The sequence below is a fragment of the Pelobates fuscus genome, chromosome 10 (assembly GCF_036172605.1).
Source record: "Pelobates fuscus isolate aPelFus1 chromosome 10, aPelFus1.pri, whole genome shotgun sequence".
NCBI classification, from domain to species: Eukaryota; Metazoa; Chordata; class Amphibia; order Anura; family Pelobatidae; genus Pelobates; species Pelobates fuscus.
In genome coordinates this window covers 115,085,294-115,102,877 of record NC_086326.1, presented here as the reverse complement: position 1 = coordinate 115,102,877, position 17,584 = coordinate 115,085,294, and the positions used below count along the sequence as shown (strand labels likewise).

Sequence of the window (17,584 nt, the reverse complement as noted above, 5' to 3'; positions counted from 1 at the left end):
TCAGCCGTGCAGCTGATACAGGGGACGTCCGGACCGGAAATGACGCGCACGTGAAGACTCGCGGACCGGAAGTAGAACAAGGAACACTTGAACTTGAACGTCAAAGGTGAGTAGGGGTTGGGTGTTTAAGTAGGGGACTTACTCCTCCCACAAATTCAGGCCTAATGGCCTTTCTATATATACATATATATATATATATGTATTAAGGCCGTTTGGCCTGTATTTGTGGGAGGGGATTAAATTAATTCACCCCCTATATAAGGGACACCCCTTATCTGACTCATATCGCTTGAGGTCAGCATCAGAATGATTTCCACTTCTGGGTCATGCAGACGCCATTTTACCTGATTACTGCATGAGGTTTTCTAAGCTGAGCTGTGTCATGAATCCAGCCACAGGCTTTTCCGGCCTACCACCTTCTTTCTTCAATCCATCGCCGTGGATGGTGTCCAAGTGATTCACAAACCGTAAGTCGACCTACCCGTTACGCCAGGCATCAGTCCCACGGCACCATGCACGGGTCATGTCCTCACTTTACGGCTGCATTTTGTCTAAGTCTGTTCTAAAACCATTGCATGTTCATGCATATCATTCGTTTAAACCCCCTACCGGTCTTTGGGTGTACTACAGGCTTCTTAGACATTATCGCATTTCATGTACAAACCAACGAACCACTGCATTTTCGCCTGCACACTGCCCCCTACCGGTCATTCGGTGTACTACAGACTTCTCAGACATTATTGCATTTCATGTACAAACCAACGAACCACCACATTTTTCACCTACACACTGACCCCTACCGGTCATTCAGTCTACTACAGGCTTCTTAGACATTATCGAAGTTCATGTACAAATCAACGAACCACTGCATTTGCGCCTACACACTGACCCCTACTGGTCATTCGGTGTACTACAGGCTTCTCAGACATTATTGCATTTCATGTACAAACCAACAAACCACTGCATTTTTCACCTACACACTGACCCCCATCAGTCATTTGGTGTACTACAGGCTTCTTAGACGTTTTTGCTTTTCATGTACAAAACAATAAACCACTGCATTTTCACCTACACACTGACCCCTACTGGTCATTCAGTGTACTACAGTCTTCTCAGACATTATTGCATTTCATGTACACACCAACGAACCACTGCATTTGCGCCTACACACTGACCCCTACCAGTCATTCGGTGTACTACAGGCTTCTCAGACATTATTGCATTTCATGTACAAACCAACGAACCACGGCATTTCGCCTACATGCTGACCCCTACCGGTCAATCGGTATACTACATGTTACGTCCTGTTCTGTTCTGTGGAGATGTCTGGCAATGGCTTCTGGTATCCAGTACTCTTGTTACAATTCTTGTTTTGTTTTTCTTGGTATTTTGGTTTTCTATTCTATGTCTGGTTTTCTTTATGCTGGGATTTCTGGGTTCATTCCTATAGTCAGTCCCTGGGATTCCCAGTCTCTTGGATTCATTTAAATGTTTGTTTTATTTGCCACACCCGTTTGTTTTCCATCATTCCTTTTTATTTCAGTGTCCTGCAGGCAGCTCCTCAAGGCTTCTGCCCTTTCTTGCAGGTAAGTGCTATAAATGTATTCTTTGGATGTTTTAGCATACATTAGGCAGTGTAGGACCTGCCAGATATGGGGTACATTGGCGTTGTTGGCAGGCTTATGCAATGTATGATCATATAGTGTGACTAAATCCCCATGATTCCATATGTAGTACTTAGTTATTTCTCCTCTTGTTTTGCCTATGTTATCTTGTCTTGTTTTAGTTTGTATACCCAGTCCATGTACAGTCCTGTCCAGTCATGCCCATGTTATGTTCATGTGTTCCTCATGTCTTGTGTATATGTTCTGGGTTTAGCTTACTATCCTTCTCTGGTTCTGGGTTCTATTAGTTCTGTCTTGTTTTCATGTTTGGTGCCTAGCTCTAGTCTTGCCTTGTTTCTAGTACTGGATACAATCTTGCTGCGGAGCCTCCCTATTCAGCTCTGCTTAATTTCTAAGCTCCTAGTTCCTGTTATCCGCTGAAGCTGATTCAGGGTCTTGATATGTGGCTGCACAAACGCTCAGCACCAGTAGGCGTGCGGTTACCCTGCACCAGACCGGGGGGGGGGGGGGGGAGGGCGAGGTATGGGAGAGGCAGAGGGAGCTATAGTGCCAGGAATACAGTGTTGTATTCCTAGATGTCGTGTCGTGTTGTATGTCATGTCATTTCATGTCATGTCTCACAGTACATTTGGTTACCTTATAAGTATTACAGTGACTCACATTGGTTGAATTGGCACATGAATACACATGTGAGCAGTAACTCCTTCAACCCTTGTTACTGACCATTCACACACACCATACTTTTCATTCATAGGCATTCGGTATTCCAGATGTTTTGGACTACACCTCCCATTATGCTGGCAAAGATGTAATTCACAGCATGTGAACTGTGTAAGGTTACCTACCTCTGATCACAGTACACAATGTTGAAGTCGCCGTGCAAACAGGAGAAACTTGTCACGTGTCAGATGGCACTTCAATAATCCACCCTGGACGCGAGCCTCAAACGTGGACGTCTTCATTCCTCTTTATGTACTTCATGCCCCATAGGAGAACATGCTTGTCAGAGTTGTGACACACACAAAAATATAATGGTTAGAGTAAAATGGCAAAACAGATACAGTGCATGCAGACTTGCGTGCCACATATTTACAGCAGACAGACACAAAGATTGTGAGAGACACACCGTATTAAATATAAGAATTGGGAGTACTATACATACACAATGCACAATGACACGGAGATTGCAGAATTCAGTGGCAGACGGATTTGGTTGCAGATGTGGGGAAGTCCCTCTGGCTGGGGTGCAGTTTCTCATCCACCCCTGGTGAGTGAGTAGTGTCAGGATCGGGACAGGGATCCAACACGCAGAATACAAACAGGAGCTAGGTACGTATACCGGACCTTAGAATGGCCGGACTAACGTAAGGAGAAAGCAAAGAATGGTCAGAGACAAGCCGAGGTCGAGGGAACGAGAGAACAGGTAAGCGAGAGACGAGCCGAGGTCAAAGGACACGAGAGTAAAGCAGGAACGAAAATACAAGCCGAGTCAGAACCAAAGAGACAAATAGTAATAAGAGCACTGAGTGACCAGACAAGCTAGAACCACGACAGGGCAATGAACCATTACACACATCCCTATTTTATACTTAGCTCTTAGATTGATGACTCTGCCCCTGCCGAGCCCTGATTCGTTGTTCGGAACTAGATTGACAGGTCGGGACGTGATTGCCGTCATGACGTCGGCTCCTGAGCGCCGCGTCATAAAATGAAGCGGGGCTATCGCGGCCGGCGTGTAAACGGTTATAAGAGCTGTGAGGATTGGGTGAATCAGTCCCCTTGAGAGGACGGCCGTTAGAAAGTCTAACCTCCTCCGAGGTAGAGACTTCAGGTACCCTGACAGTACCCTCCCTCTCAGAAACGCCCACCGGGCAGAAGGAACCGGGGCGAGACGGAAAATCTGTTACAAACCAAAGGTTTCAATAAGGAAACATGAAAGGAATTCGGGATGCGCAGGGCAGGCGGAAGAGCCAGACGATACGCAACCGGGTTAATACGAGACAGAACCCTGTAAGGACCTATGTAACGAGGAGCAAATTTCATGGAGGGAACCTTCAAGCGGATGTTTCTGGAACTCAGCCATACCCTATCACCCGGGGAAAAAACCGGAGCCACCCGTCTGCGTTTGTCAGCGTGTCGTTTGGACACCGTGGAATTATGAAGAAGAATTCGTCGAGACAGATCCCACAACTTCCTCAGATTGGCAACATGAACATCAACCGACGGTATCCCTTGGGAAGGGGAAACCGACGGAAGAACGGAAGGATGAAAGCCATAATTCATGAAAAAGGGGCTAGAACGAGTAGAATCGCAAACGAGATTGTTGTGCGCAAGCTCCGCCCAAGGAATCAGACCGACCCAATCGTCCTGGTGTTCAGAAACAAAACAACGCAAAAATTGTTCAACCTTTTGGTTGGTGCGTTCGGCAGCTCCGTTGGACTGGGGATGATAGGCAGAAGAAAAATTCAATTTGATGCCCAATTGAGAACAGAAGGACCTCCAAAACCGGGAAACAAATTGGGGCCCTCTATCAGAAACAATTTCAGAAGGAATACCATGTAAACGAAAAATCTCCCTCGCGAAAATCTCAGCCAATTCGGGAGAAGAGGGCAATTTAGGCAGGGGTACAAAATGAGCCATTTTAGTAAACCTGTCAATCACCGTGAGGATAACAGTATGTTTTTTAGAAACGGGCAAATCGACAATGAAGTCCATAGCCAAACAAGACCATGGTTTCTCGGGAATTTCTAGGGGGTGCAAAAGCCCACATGGAAGCGTATGAGATTGTTTAGTCCTCATACAGACCTCACATGCCCCGACGAAGTCCTTAACATCCTTACGTAACGAAGGCCACCAGAAATCTTTAGAAATCAGAGAACACGACTTGCGTATGCCAGGGTGTCCGGCAAATTTACTGTCATGAAAACACTGCATCAGTTCCAGTTGGAGTTCAGGAGGAACGAAGTACCGATCCCCAGGAACAAGTCTGTGAGCCAGATGCTGTACTTTCTTGATCTCAGCAAGCAACGGGGAGTGAATCTTGATGCTTGTGTTGGCAACAATATTACACTTGGGAACTACAGAAGAAAAAACCATATCAGACATAGTAGAACGTTCATGTTGGCGGGACAATGCATCAGCCTTAGAGTTCTTAGAACCAGGTCTATAAGTGAGCACGTAGTTGAAATGAGTAAGGAACAAAGACCAACGAGCCTGCCTGGCGGACAAGCGCTTGGCTTCCCCTATATAGGACAAATTCTTGTGATCCGTCAAAATAGTAACCGGGTGTAAAGTCCCTTCCAACAAATGTCTCCACTCCTTTAAAGCCATAATGACCGCTAATAGTTCCCTGTCACCAATATCATATCTGCTTTCAGGCCCAGACAATTTCTTGGAAAAAAAACCACATGGGTGCAGCGGTTTATTCAAACCTAGCCTTTGGGACAAGATAGCGCCTATACCCGTCTCTGAGGCGTCTACCTCGAGTAAAAAAGGCAAGGAGGTGTCAGGATGAACTAATATTGGTGCTGAGGCAAACTGTTCCTTGAGTGTACTGAAAGCAACAAGCGCCTCAGAAGACCAGGTCTTGGTATCAGCACCCTGTCTAGTCATATTGGTAATAGGAGCAATAATAGAAGAGTACCCCTTAATGAAGCGCCTATAATAATTGGAGAATCCGATAAACCTCTGAATGGCCTTGAGTCCCTTGGGCAATGGCCAATCCAAAATTGATTGGAGTTTAACCGGGTCCATCCTAAACCCGTCTCCAGAAATAACGTAACCAAGAAAGTTTATCTGAGATTGGTCAAAGCTACACTTCTCCAATTTGCAGTACAAACCATGTTGTAGAAGCTTACGCAATACCCTTCTGACTTGTTTGTGGTGAGTCTCAGGCTCTCTAGAGTGTATTAGTATATCATCCAAATAAACTATAACACATTCATGTTGAAATTCCCTAAGAACCTCATTAATTAGGTCCTGGAATACAGCAGGAGCATTGCAAAGGCCGAAGGGCATTACCGTATACTCATAGTGGCCATACCGGGTATTGAAAGCCGTTTTCCATTCGTCACCCTGCTGGATTCTTACCAAGTTATCTTGGAGCCTTTCAGGCGATCAAATAGCTCAGTAATCAAGGGAATAGGATAAGCGTTTCTGATCGTTATCTTATTCAAGCCCCGATAATCAATGCAAGGCCGTAGAGTGCCGTCTTTCTTATCTACAAAAAAGAAACCGGCCCCTGCTGGAGAAGAGGATCTCCTAATAAATCCCTTGTCTAGGTTCTCCCGTATGTATTCCTCTAATACTAAGTTCTCCTTAGTGGATAGAGGATATACAGTACCCCTCGGAGGCATTGTACCAGGCAGGAGTCTAATCTTACAGTCAAAGGACCTGTGTGGGGGTAAAGTATCAGCCCTCTTTTTATCAAAGACTGCCTTTAAATCCAGGTACTGAGATGGTATCCGTAAATCTGTGGGCTGGTTAGAGTTACTTGGTGTGTCAACTACGCAAACCGGTGAGATTTTCTGTAAACAACCTCTCTGGCAACCCTGACCCCAGGAGACTATCTCACCTTGTTCCCAATCAATAATAGGGTTATGCTTCTTAAGCCAGGGATACCCCAAGACTATTGGAACTGAAGGAGATGAGATAAGCATGAGAGATATACCCTCCTCGTGTAAAATACCAATGGTTAACTTAACTGGTATAGTCTCACGAAAAATAACAGGGTCTGATAATGGTCTACCATCTATGGCCTCAACAGCCAAGGGTGTATCCCTTAGCTGAGATGGGATAGAGTGGTTCGTGACAAAGGCTTGGTCAATAAAGCTTTCAGCTGCTCCGGAATCTATCAATGCCATAGCATTAAGTACTCCCTTTTCCCAAGCTAAAGAAACAGGTAACAGAAGCCTATGATCCTTGTAATCATATATAGAGGACAAGATAGAAACACCCAAGGCCTGTCCTCTTGAGAAACTTAGGTGCGAGCGTTTCCCGGACGGTTAGGGCAGTTTAGGCGTAGGTGACCTCTTACTCCACAATACATACACAGACCCTCCCTTCTCCTGTACTGTCTTTCACTTTCAGAGAGACGAGTGTTACCTATTTGCATAGGTTCTGGGAGAGCTAGAGTTGTAGATTCAGAATTCTGAAATGCGGGAGCTAGTCTTAAGGAAGGTCTATGAGTTCTATCTCGAGTGTTCTGCCTCTGTCTCATGCGTTCATCTATTCAAGAAATAAATTAAATTAATTCTTCCAAATTTTTAGGAAGATCTCTTGTGGCAACCTCGTCTAGGATCTCATCTGATAATCCGTTCAGAAATACGTCCATATAGGCCTGTTCATTCCACTTGACCTCTGCCGCCAAGGATCTGAACTCTAACGCATAATCCACAAGGGTTTGGCTATGCTGTCTAAGACGTAATAGTAGACTAGCTGCATTTGCCTTTCTTCCTGGAGGGTCAAAAGTCCTCCTAAAATTAGCGACAAATGCATTATAATTATAGACTACTGGATTATCATTTTCCCACAGAGGGTTAGCCCATCTAAGAGCTTTGTCAATGAGTAACGAGATTATGAATCCAACCTTCACCCTGTCTGTAGGGTAGACGTGGGGTTGTAATTCAAAATGAATCCCTATCTGGTTTAGGAAACCTCGACAGGTATCTGGAGACCCGCCATAGCGTAAAGGGGAAGTAACACGGGAAGAGGCTCCCACTGCCTCTAGGCCTGTATTAACAAGAGAGATGGATGGTGTACGCATCTCCTCTGATTGATTACTCGGATGGGATAGCAATGCTTGCAGCGCCAGCGCCATCTGGTCCATTCTATGGTCCATGGCTTCAAATCTCGAGTCAGGAGAACCAATCTGAGCGTTTGTACCTGCAGGCCCTGTCGTAATGTCAGGATCGGGACAGGGATCCAACACGCAGAATACAAACAGGAGCTAGGTACGTATACCGGACCTTAGAATGGCCGTACTAACGTAAGGAGAAAGCAAAGAGACAAGCCGAGGTCGAGGGAACGAGAGAACAGGTAAGCGAGAGACGAGCCGAGGTCAAAGGACACGAGAGTAAAGCAGGAACGAAAATACAAGCCGAGTCAGAACCAAAGAGACAAATAGTAATAAGAGCACTGAGTGACCAGACAAGCTAGAATCACGACAGGGCAATGAACCATTACACACATCCCTATTTTATACCTAGCTCTTAGATTGATGACTCTGCCCCTGCCAGGCCCTGATTCGTTGTTCGGAACTAGATTGACAGGTCGGGACGTGATTGCCGTCATGACGTCGGCTCCTGAGCGCCGCGTCATAAAAGGAAGTGGGGCTATCGCGGCCGGCGTGTAAACGGTTATGAGAGCTGTGAGGATTGGGTGAATCAGTCCCCCTGAGAGGACGGCCGTTAGAAAGTCTAACCTCCTCCGAGGTAGAGACTTCAGGTACCCTGACAAGTAGATGGCTGGGCTTTTGTCGCAAAAAGCGTCTGAGATTTCTGAAACAAAATGTTTTGTAGTCAAACCAGGGCTGTACACATCTAACACACAGGCCCCACATACTGCACAGCCCCCCATTTAGTACACTGCCCACCCCCCACATCTAACGCACAACCCCCCCATCCCCACATCTAACGCACAGTACCCTAATACACTGCCTCCCGCATCTAACGCACAGCCCCCTAATACACAGCACAGACCGCCCCAATATACAGCACAGACCGCCCCATACTGCACAGACCCCCCCAATACTTTACAGACCCCCCAATACTGTACAGACCCCCCCAATACTGCACAGACCCCCCCAATACTGTCCGGACCCCCCCAATACTTATTAACTTATTAACTACACTTATTAACTACTTGAACATATATCACTCTGTATGATATACACATTGAGTAAGCTTTGTATGTTTATGCTCTGAATAATAAAGATTGTATAGAATGCCACACAGATAGGAGCTACAGTAAGCCACTTTGCATACTACTTACCTGACATTTTATTGTATTTGTGTGAGAAGATCTATGTGGTATTGAGGGATCTTCCACAAACCTTTTGTACCCTTGCAGATGCACAACAGTAAAAAACTGACAAGGTGTCAACTGGGAAGATGTCATCGCTGAGGAGGAATATAATCAGGTAAGTATAATTCCTTAACTCCTTCCCCCAGATCCCCACCTTACAAGAAAACATATTTCTTTGGTACGTGATAGTACAACTTTAAGCAAATAATTTGTTTTGCAATTCCTACAAATTGATAACAAATAAAATCTTAACTGAAGTCAATTTAGAGTAATTATTAACATGCCGTTCATATAAAGTACCGATAAAATACATAACTTTTCATACTGTGTATTTCGATTTCACAAAACACTTGCAATGTTGTCTCTAAAGAAGTCTGAAGATCTGCAACTTCTCAAAAAAGTGCTGAAGACCCATCTTCCACAATCTTTAAAGGTAATACAATTGCGAGTTATTGGATATAGATAGGTAGAGAAAGAGAGGGAGAGTAATAAAGAAAAAGAAAAAAAAAAATATATATATATATATATCCACTTCAGCATTATGCAACTATTATATTACACAATTTTTCAAATTATGTTTAGCATTAGGGCTAGGGTTCCTTTAATCTTTGTTCAGCACCTGGACATACATGTCCATTTCTTGCCTGTGATTGTGGTAGTTACATTCCTTATGAGCAGTCAATATGCATGGTTGCTGTCCCCTCTACCTTTATAATATCCAATGTCCCCACAAGCCTGGTAACGAAAATGACACTGCAAATAGCAGCTGCTACCCTGAGCTTAAATTAAATCAAATGTTAAAAAATGCAAAGAAATCTTGAACTTAAAGTGCTCAGTTTGGGTTCTTAGCGTGAAATCATCAGGGACATCACTGTTTAAATCACACGTGACATTGTTGATGACAACGTGAGAAGATCTCAAAACAACAAATGGGTCGGGGGACACCTTTTCTTTTTCTCATTAGTCAGCACAGCAATCTATTGAGCAAATTAAACATTACTTACCAATTTAGGAGTGATAGATTGTGGAAATAAAAAGACATGCGTAAGCTGAACATTTACCCAATAAATTGGAGTAATGACCACTGAAAATAATAAGAGTTGTGCTAGAGCTATTTGCTACTTTAAGTTCGCTTTTGGGTCTGCCGAGCTCAGGATTAACTTTGTTAATCTGGCAAAATCTGTTTGATGCTTATAAGTCTATTGATTACTCTTAAACGAAGGTCTAACACCTAGTGAATTAATTTCCCAAGAGCATCCCCTCATGCATTCATCTTTAAACAAGAAATGACAGCACATGTACAGCTTAAATATGTCACAGCGACCTTTCTGTCATTAGACCTTCCTCTGATCTTATCTTTCCACTATTAATAGTAATCAATATCTAAACACCTAGCAGAAAGTGCAATATATCACTAGTAACTATAATACACATAGAAAGGAAGACATTTTAATTAGTAGACATGCATTACAATTATCTTGTTAGGTAAAAAAAATATATATATATTTATATGAAACAAATGCATTTTGTAGAGTCCACTTGATTTGATTGGTTTGTTATAACCATAATTCTATTACAAAATAATTGCTTGAAGGGACACTCCAGACCCCTAAAGCACTTTAGCTTGCTGAAGGGCTTTATGTGTAAAGGGTTTGTACTCTTTTTTCATGTTACAAAAAGTGCAGATTTCACTAGGAATTGGCACTTTTATTAATCAACTGGTTCTGTTACTTTCTGGTTGTTTAGCTCAGTGGAACTAAACACAAAAGTCAGGCAATTGCTCAGAGCACTGACCTTGCAAAGACTTTTCACAGTCCTAAAGATGCACATATCCTGTGGAGGATGACGTTTGCAATGATTTAGGTATCTGAAAAATCATACACTTTGATACTATGTTACTAGACCTCTTAAATTTATTCTGTCTTAAATTTTGTCTGTCCATGTAGCAGTCTGAGTCACGCTCCATTCAATTTCTATAACCCCCGAACACCGATCACCTTTGGCTTGTTAACTTCAAAAGAGCAATACGCTCAAGTGCTTTCCTTGGGTGGCAGTCATTCATATAACCGAACACACATGCTCTAGTAAATGGCGGCAATTTTGTCTCCTGAACACAGGCAGCGGTCCATGGTCGAACGCATGAAACTCTCTTCGGCTACGCGATCCAGCAAACCCCGGGGAAAACTGTACTGCTGCCGTTGTCTCCTTCCCTCTGAAACTATCTTGGGCTACTACCTCGTGGCTGTCCAGATGGTGATTCCATTCTACTGAATGGATCTGAGCGCTATATGGACAACTTGGGCGCCCAGATCCAGGCTATTCAGGGATATAACATTTGTGGGGATCCTGTGTGTTCTGCTTGCATTTTTGGGGTATTTTATGTATGGTTCCCTGTAACTTAGAGATAATTGAGTTACCAGTGTTTGACTCAATTATCTCCCAGACACGGGGATGCCTGGGAGGGGTTTGGGTTGTGTTGAATGGAGACCCCATGTTGGGGTTCTGTGCATAAAAGGCTGAGTGTGGCATAATAAAACTCAGTTGTACTCCCAGAGCTGTGTTACTGAGGAGGGATAGAGTTATTCACTTCACAGCACCTTGCTCCAGAGATCCTGTATGACGGATCCAGTGGAGAAAAGAACTTGTCAGGACTAAAGCTTTGCTACAGTCCATCTGTGGCAGTTTCACATGATGCCTTGCCCAACTGGCACACTTTTGTTTTGTGTATTCACTAAAGATTGCATTTTAGTGGACTGAAGACTCAGAACGCAGAATTTTGGGAAATGGGCAGATTGGAAACATTCTCTAAACCAGGGCTTCCCAAACTTTTTTGGGCCGAGACCCACTTTTGAATATAGTTATTTTTCGGGACCCACTTGCTTGTAATTGAATATGGTAAAGCGCTAAAGAATTTGTTGGCGCTATATAAATGCAAATAATAATAATAATAATAATAATACATATTTTAAAGGGAGAGGGATGTTAAATTAAAAATATCAATTTACTACTTTTTAAATGTATTATTGAATACACTTAATATATAAATATGTGTTACTTTAAAAAACAAAATTCAAACAGGAGCTTACTTGTTTATGTCTTGGCAGACGTCTTGATTCAGCAGGAATACTTATGGTCAATCAAAAAAATTAAATATAAAAGTCCTTCATAACAAGAGAACTTAAGTGGTAAAGCCAAAAAATAAATCTGTCTTTCTCAGCAGAAGAACTTAAGTGTTTAATCCAAAAGGAAGTATAACAGTCTTTCTTAGCAGGAGGACTGAAATGGTTAATTCAAAAAGAAGTATAACAGTCTTTCTTAGCAGGAGGACTGAAATGGTTAATTCAAAAGGAAGTATAACAGTCTTTCTCAGCAGGAGGACTTAAATGGTTAATCCAAAATAAAGTATAACAGTCTTTCTTAGCAGGAGGACTGAAATGGTTAATTCAAAAGGAAGTATAACAGTCTTTCTTAGCAGGAGGACTGAAATGGTTAATTCAAAAAGAAGTATAACAGTCTTTCTCAGCAGGGGGAATTAAATGGTTAATCCAAAATAAAGTATAACAGTCTTTCTCAGCAGGAGGACTTAAATGGTTAATCCAAAATAAAGTATAACAGTCTTTCTCAGCAGGAGGACTTAAATAGTTAATCCAAAATAAAGTATAACAGTCTTTCTTAGCAGGAGGACTGAAATGGTTAATCCAAAAAAGAATCATAACCGTCTTTCTTATCAGAAGAATTGAAATGGTTAATCCAGTGAAAATTAAACTTCGTATTCTTCCTTTGATAATTATGTAATATTTGCTTAATACAAATTAGTCAGAAAAAAGGCAATTAGTAGTACTTAGAATCAAGATATGAACAAGACAGCAATTTTATAGCAGAGATGGCTGAATAGTTTGTTTTTTTAACTGAAGACAAGGTATAAGGTTAAATATTTTTTCCAGGTAGCAGGAAGTATGTCAGACTTCTTAGGTGGATCCATCTACTTCATATTAAGGACTTGTGGTTACAAACTGTGGTGACATTTTTATAGCAATTTTACAGCAGCGATGACTGAATAGTTTGGCTTTCAACTGAAGACAAGTGTAGGATTAAAGCTTTTTTCCAGGTAACGGTAAGTATGACAGACTTCCTAGGTGGATCCATCTACTTCAGGACTTGTGGTTACATAATGTGGTGACATTTTATAGCAATTTTACAGCAGAGATGGCTGAATATTTTGGATTTTAACTGAAGACAAGTGTAGGATTAAAGCTTTTTTCCAGGTAACGGTAAGTATGACAGACTTCTTAGGTGGATCCATCTACTTCATATTAAGGACTTGTGGTTACAAACTGTGGTGACATTTATTTCTGCACAAAGCTGGGAACTCCTGCCCTGTAGCGTTCCTTCAAGCCTCAATTGTATATCATCTTTTTTTCTTTTGCATCATCTTTTGAAGTGCAGTAGCATTCATTTTCCTAAATATTAAGCAGATACATAATGAGGTGTATGTGAAGAATGGGCTTGTTTTCTATTTTTACTGATGACGTCTTTGACATCTACATTGACATTTGTTATTTTTAGACGCAAGGTGTTTGATAATTGAAGTTGATTTCTAAACTTGTTTTTGATTGCTATCATTGCCGAAAATCCAATTTCACACATGTACGAAGTAGTAAAAGGAAGCAGCACTCTTAAAGCTGTGGTAGAAAGAGTAGGATATGTGTTTTGAACTGACAGCCAAAACGGTATCAATTTTTTATGATCAAAATTCATTTTCAGGAAAGTGTCTTCGGATAAATCAATTAGTTCTTCGTCTGCCATCGTAGATATACCAGTAGCCAAATCATCACTCCAAAATGGATTCACAATCCAGATGTTTTTCTCACAATTCCTTATTTCTTCACTGAAATAATTATCAAAACTTTCTTTCAACGAGTGTAGACGTGCAAGTATCACCAAGATTAAGTCGTCTGCTGGTGTCACTTGATTTTCAATTATAAAAGTTGCGAATGTTTCAAAACAATCATAGTTTTGGTGTTTAATATTTCTTTCCCATAAAGAATTTTTTTGAGTAAAACCTCAAATTTTATCATGTACTGCAAATATATCAGATCCATCCATTCCTTGTAAGTATAAATTTAGTTAATTTAATTTAGAAAATATATCTGCCAAATAAGTGAGCTTCAGAACAAACTTCTCATCATACAAAGATTTTGCGTAATCGTTTTGTCCATCCAGAAACATTGCGACTTCTTCTCGGAGTTCAACAAGTCTTGTTAGTACTTTGCCCCTTGACAGCCAACGTACTTCAGTGTGCAAAAGAAGAGATTTGTGTAAACTTCCCATATCTTCACACAGTTTTTCAAATAGCCGTGACTGTAATGGTTTACTCTTGATGAATTTTACTATTTTTACGGCAGTGTTTAAATTTTTTTTTGAATCTTCTCCCATAGTTTTACATACTAAAGCTTCTCTATGAAGACTACAGTGCGTCCATGATGCATTCGGACTTAGTTTAAGAATGCGTGTCACAACACCACTTTTTTTACCACACATTGCCCGTGCACCATCGGTACATATACCAACATCCAGTGCAGTTCCTTTGATTTTATGTAAGTGTCAAGAGTTTCAAAAATCGCCTCACTAGTTCCTCGAATAATTGGTTCACAAAATAATATATCTTCATGAGGCTCATTGTTCCATATTGTCAGGATCATCATTGGGTTTTACACAATATTGTGTATTTGGGTCTGGCTGGGATCAAACCTGAGTTGCCTGCATCCCAGTCAGGATCCTTACATTGGGCTCCACGCATCTTTGACTGTTTCTACATGTCCTTGGTATCCTGTAGCCTGAGCCTGTTTGCCTGGGATTTGCACACCTGTTCCTGGTTCCATGATCATTGCTTGAGACTCCCTATTTAAACCTCGCAAGTCTGGTCCTCGTTGTCAGATCATGTTTCCTGTTCCGTTTGGTTTCACTGCTATTTATCTGACTCCTGGTTTTGATCTCCTGCTCGTCTACTGTTTTCGACTGATTGCCGCCAGCCCTGACTTCTGATTCTGTTACCGACTACTCTTCTGGATTTCCCTTGTCTGTACTGCGTTCCAGGAAGCACTGGTTATTTCAGCCCCAGTGCACTGTGTCACACCCTTGGGGATTTCTGTCCTGAGTCCTCTCGGTCTGTGCCGAATTGCAAAGGGTGCCTTAACTCTGCCTGCCGGACTCCCACTCCAGGTAAGATCCCTGACACATATAAAACGGATAAAAACAATCAATTGGGACAAACCTGGTATATCTGTTGACTCATCTAATTGCAGGGAAAAAAATCTGCTTGCTTTAACTCTGTTGATAAGTTGATCTTCTACCCAATCAGACATTTCATCGATTCTGCGTTTAACAGTGTTATTGGAAACTGGAATTAATTCAACTTCTTTTAAACTCTTGTCACCAAACATAACTCCAACAGCATCTTTTATCGCTGGTAGAACCAATGACTCGCCAATGTTGTGAGGCTTACCTGATTTTGCAATTCGCAAACTAATGAGGTATGAGGCATGCATAGCTTTTTCATTAATACTGGTGAAATGAGAGAGCATATTTTTAGACGCATTAAAACATTTTTGCTTGCTTTTAAAAAAAAAAATAAGTGGCTTGTTTTTCAAATGTACATGCTTTGTCTCAATATGTCAAAGTAATTTGTTTGGTCGCATACTCTCATTTGCGAGAATTTCACCACAAATCACACATTGCGGACGTGGATCTCCTTTGTCACCATTCCATGTAAATCCAAATTTTACATAGTCAGAATCATATTTTCTTACTAATTTTCATCGTTTTGATAATTGAAAACTTGAAGGATTTCCATCCATTTTTCTTCTATTGTCAACTTGAAAACTTTAAGGATTTTCGGCAACTTTTCCTCCCTTGTCAACTTGAAAACGTGTTGAAGGATTTTCGGCAATTTTTCCTCCATTGTCAACTTGAAAACTTGTTGAAGGATTTTTAGGATTGCATAGAAATGGTTACTCACTGACTCGTGTACAGTCTGACAGGTAGAAGTGCTGTGTCCCACTCTTTTATTCACCAGGCACAATGTGGCAATCCGCTTTAGGGACAAAAAATTGCAATCAGCTTTAGATGAAGAGGATTGACATCACATGCCAATAAACGTTAGGGGCATACAATTGGCACAATGTGGCAATAAGCTTTAAGGGCATACATTGGCACAACATGGCACTAAAAAAGGGCAAAACATTGCATAGAAATGGTTACTCACTGACTCGTGTAGAGTCTGACAGGTAGAAGTGCTGTGTCCCACTCTTTTATTCACCAGGCACAATGTGGCAATCAGCTTTAGGGACAAACAATTGCAATCAGCTTTAGATGAAGAGGATTGGCATCACATGGTAATAAACTTTAGGGGCATACAATTGGCACAACGTGGCAATAAGGTTTAAGGGCATACATTGGCACAACATGGCACTAAAAAAGGGCAAAACATTGCATAGAAATGGTTACTCACTGACTCGTGTAGAGTCTGACAGGTAGAAGTGCTGTGTCCCACTCTTTTATTCACCAGGCACAATGTGGCAATCAGCTTTAGATGAAGAGGATTGGCATCACATGGCAATAAACTTTAGCGGCAAACAATTGGCGCAACGTGGCAATAAGCTTTAAGGGCATACATTGGCAAATTTTACATAGTCAGAATCATATTTTCTTACTAATTTTCATCGTTTTGATAATTGAAAACTTGAAGGATTTTCATAAATTTTTCTTCTATTGTCAAATTGAAAACTTGTTGAAGGATTTCCATCCATTTTTCTTCTATTGTCAACTTGAAAACTTGAAGGATTTTCGGCAACTTTTCCTCCATTGTCAACTTGAAAACGTGTTGAAGGATTTTCGGCAATTTTTCCTCCATTGTCAACTTGAAAACGTGTTGAAGGATTTTCGGCAATTTTTCCTCCATTGTCAACTTGAAAACTTGTTGAAGGATTTTTAGGATTGCATAGAAACGGTTACTCACTGACTCGTGTACAGTCTGACAGGTAGAAGTGCTGTGTCCCACTCTTTTATTCACCAGGCACAATGTGGCAATCCGCTTTAGGGACAAAAAATTGCAATCAGCTTTAGATGAAGAGGATTGACATCACATGGTAATAAACTTTAGGGGCATACAATTGGCACAACGTGGCAATAAGCTTTAAGGGCATACATTGGCACAACATGGCACAAAAAAGGGCAAAACATTGCATAGAAATGGTTACTCACTGACTCGTGTAGAGTCTGACAGGTAGAAGTGCTGTGTCCCGCTCTTTTATTCACCAGGCACAATGTGGCAATCAGCTTTAGATGAAGAGGATTGGCATCACATGGCAATAAACTTTAGCGGCAAACAATTGGCGCAACGTGGCAATAAGCTTTAAGGGCATACATTGGCACAACATGGCACTAAAAAGGTGGCATAAAATTGGCAAAACATTGCATAGAAATGGTTACTCACAGACTCGTGTAGAGTCTGACAGGTAGAAGTGCTGTGACCCGCTCTTATATTCACCAGGCACAATGTGGCAATCAGCCTTAAAGACAACAAAATTGCAATCAGCTTCAGATGAAGAGGATTGGCATCACATGGCAATAAACTTTAGGGGCATACAATTGGCACAACATGGCAATAAGCTTTAAGGGCATACAATTGGCACAACATGGCAATAAGCTTTAAGTGCATACATTGGCACAACATGTCACTAAAAAGGTGGCATAAAATTGGCACAACGTGGCAATACGTTTTTAAGGCATAAAATTGGTATAACATGTCAATAAGCTTTAGGGGAATAGATTGCACCACATGGCACTAAGATGGCATAACATTGGCACAACATGGCACTAAAAAAGGGCAAAACATTGCATAGAAATGGTTACTCACTGACTCGTGTAGAGTCTGA

At 41.6% G+C, this 17,584-nt stretch overlaps 1 pseudogene; it reads right to left on the bottom strand.

The window, feature by feature from the left end:
• Positions 1 to 13,115: 13,115 nt before the first annotated feature.
• LOC134574789 (zinc finger BED domain-containing protein 5-like) lies at positions 13,116 to 16,608 on the bottom strand (annotated as a pseudogene).
• Positions 16,609 to 17,584: the final 976 nt, after the last annotated feature.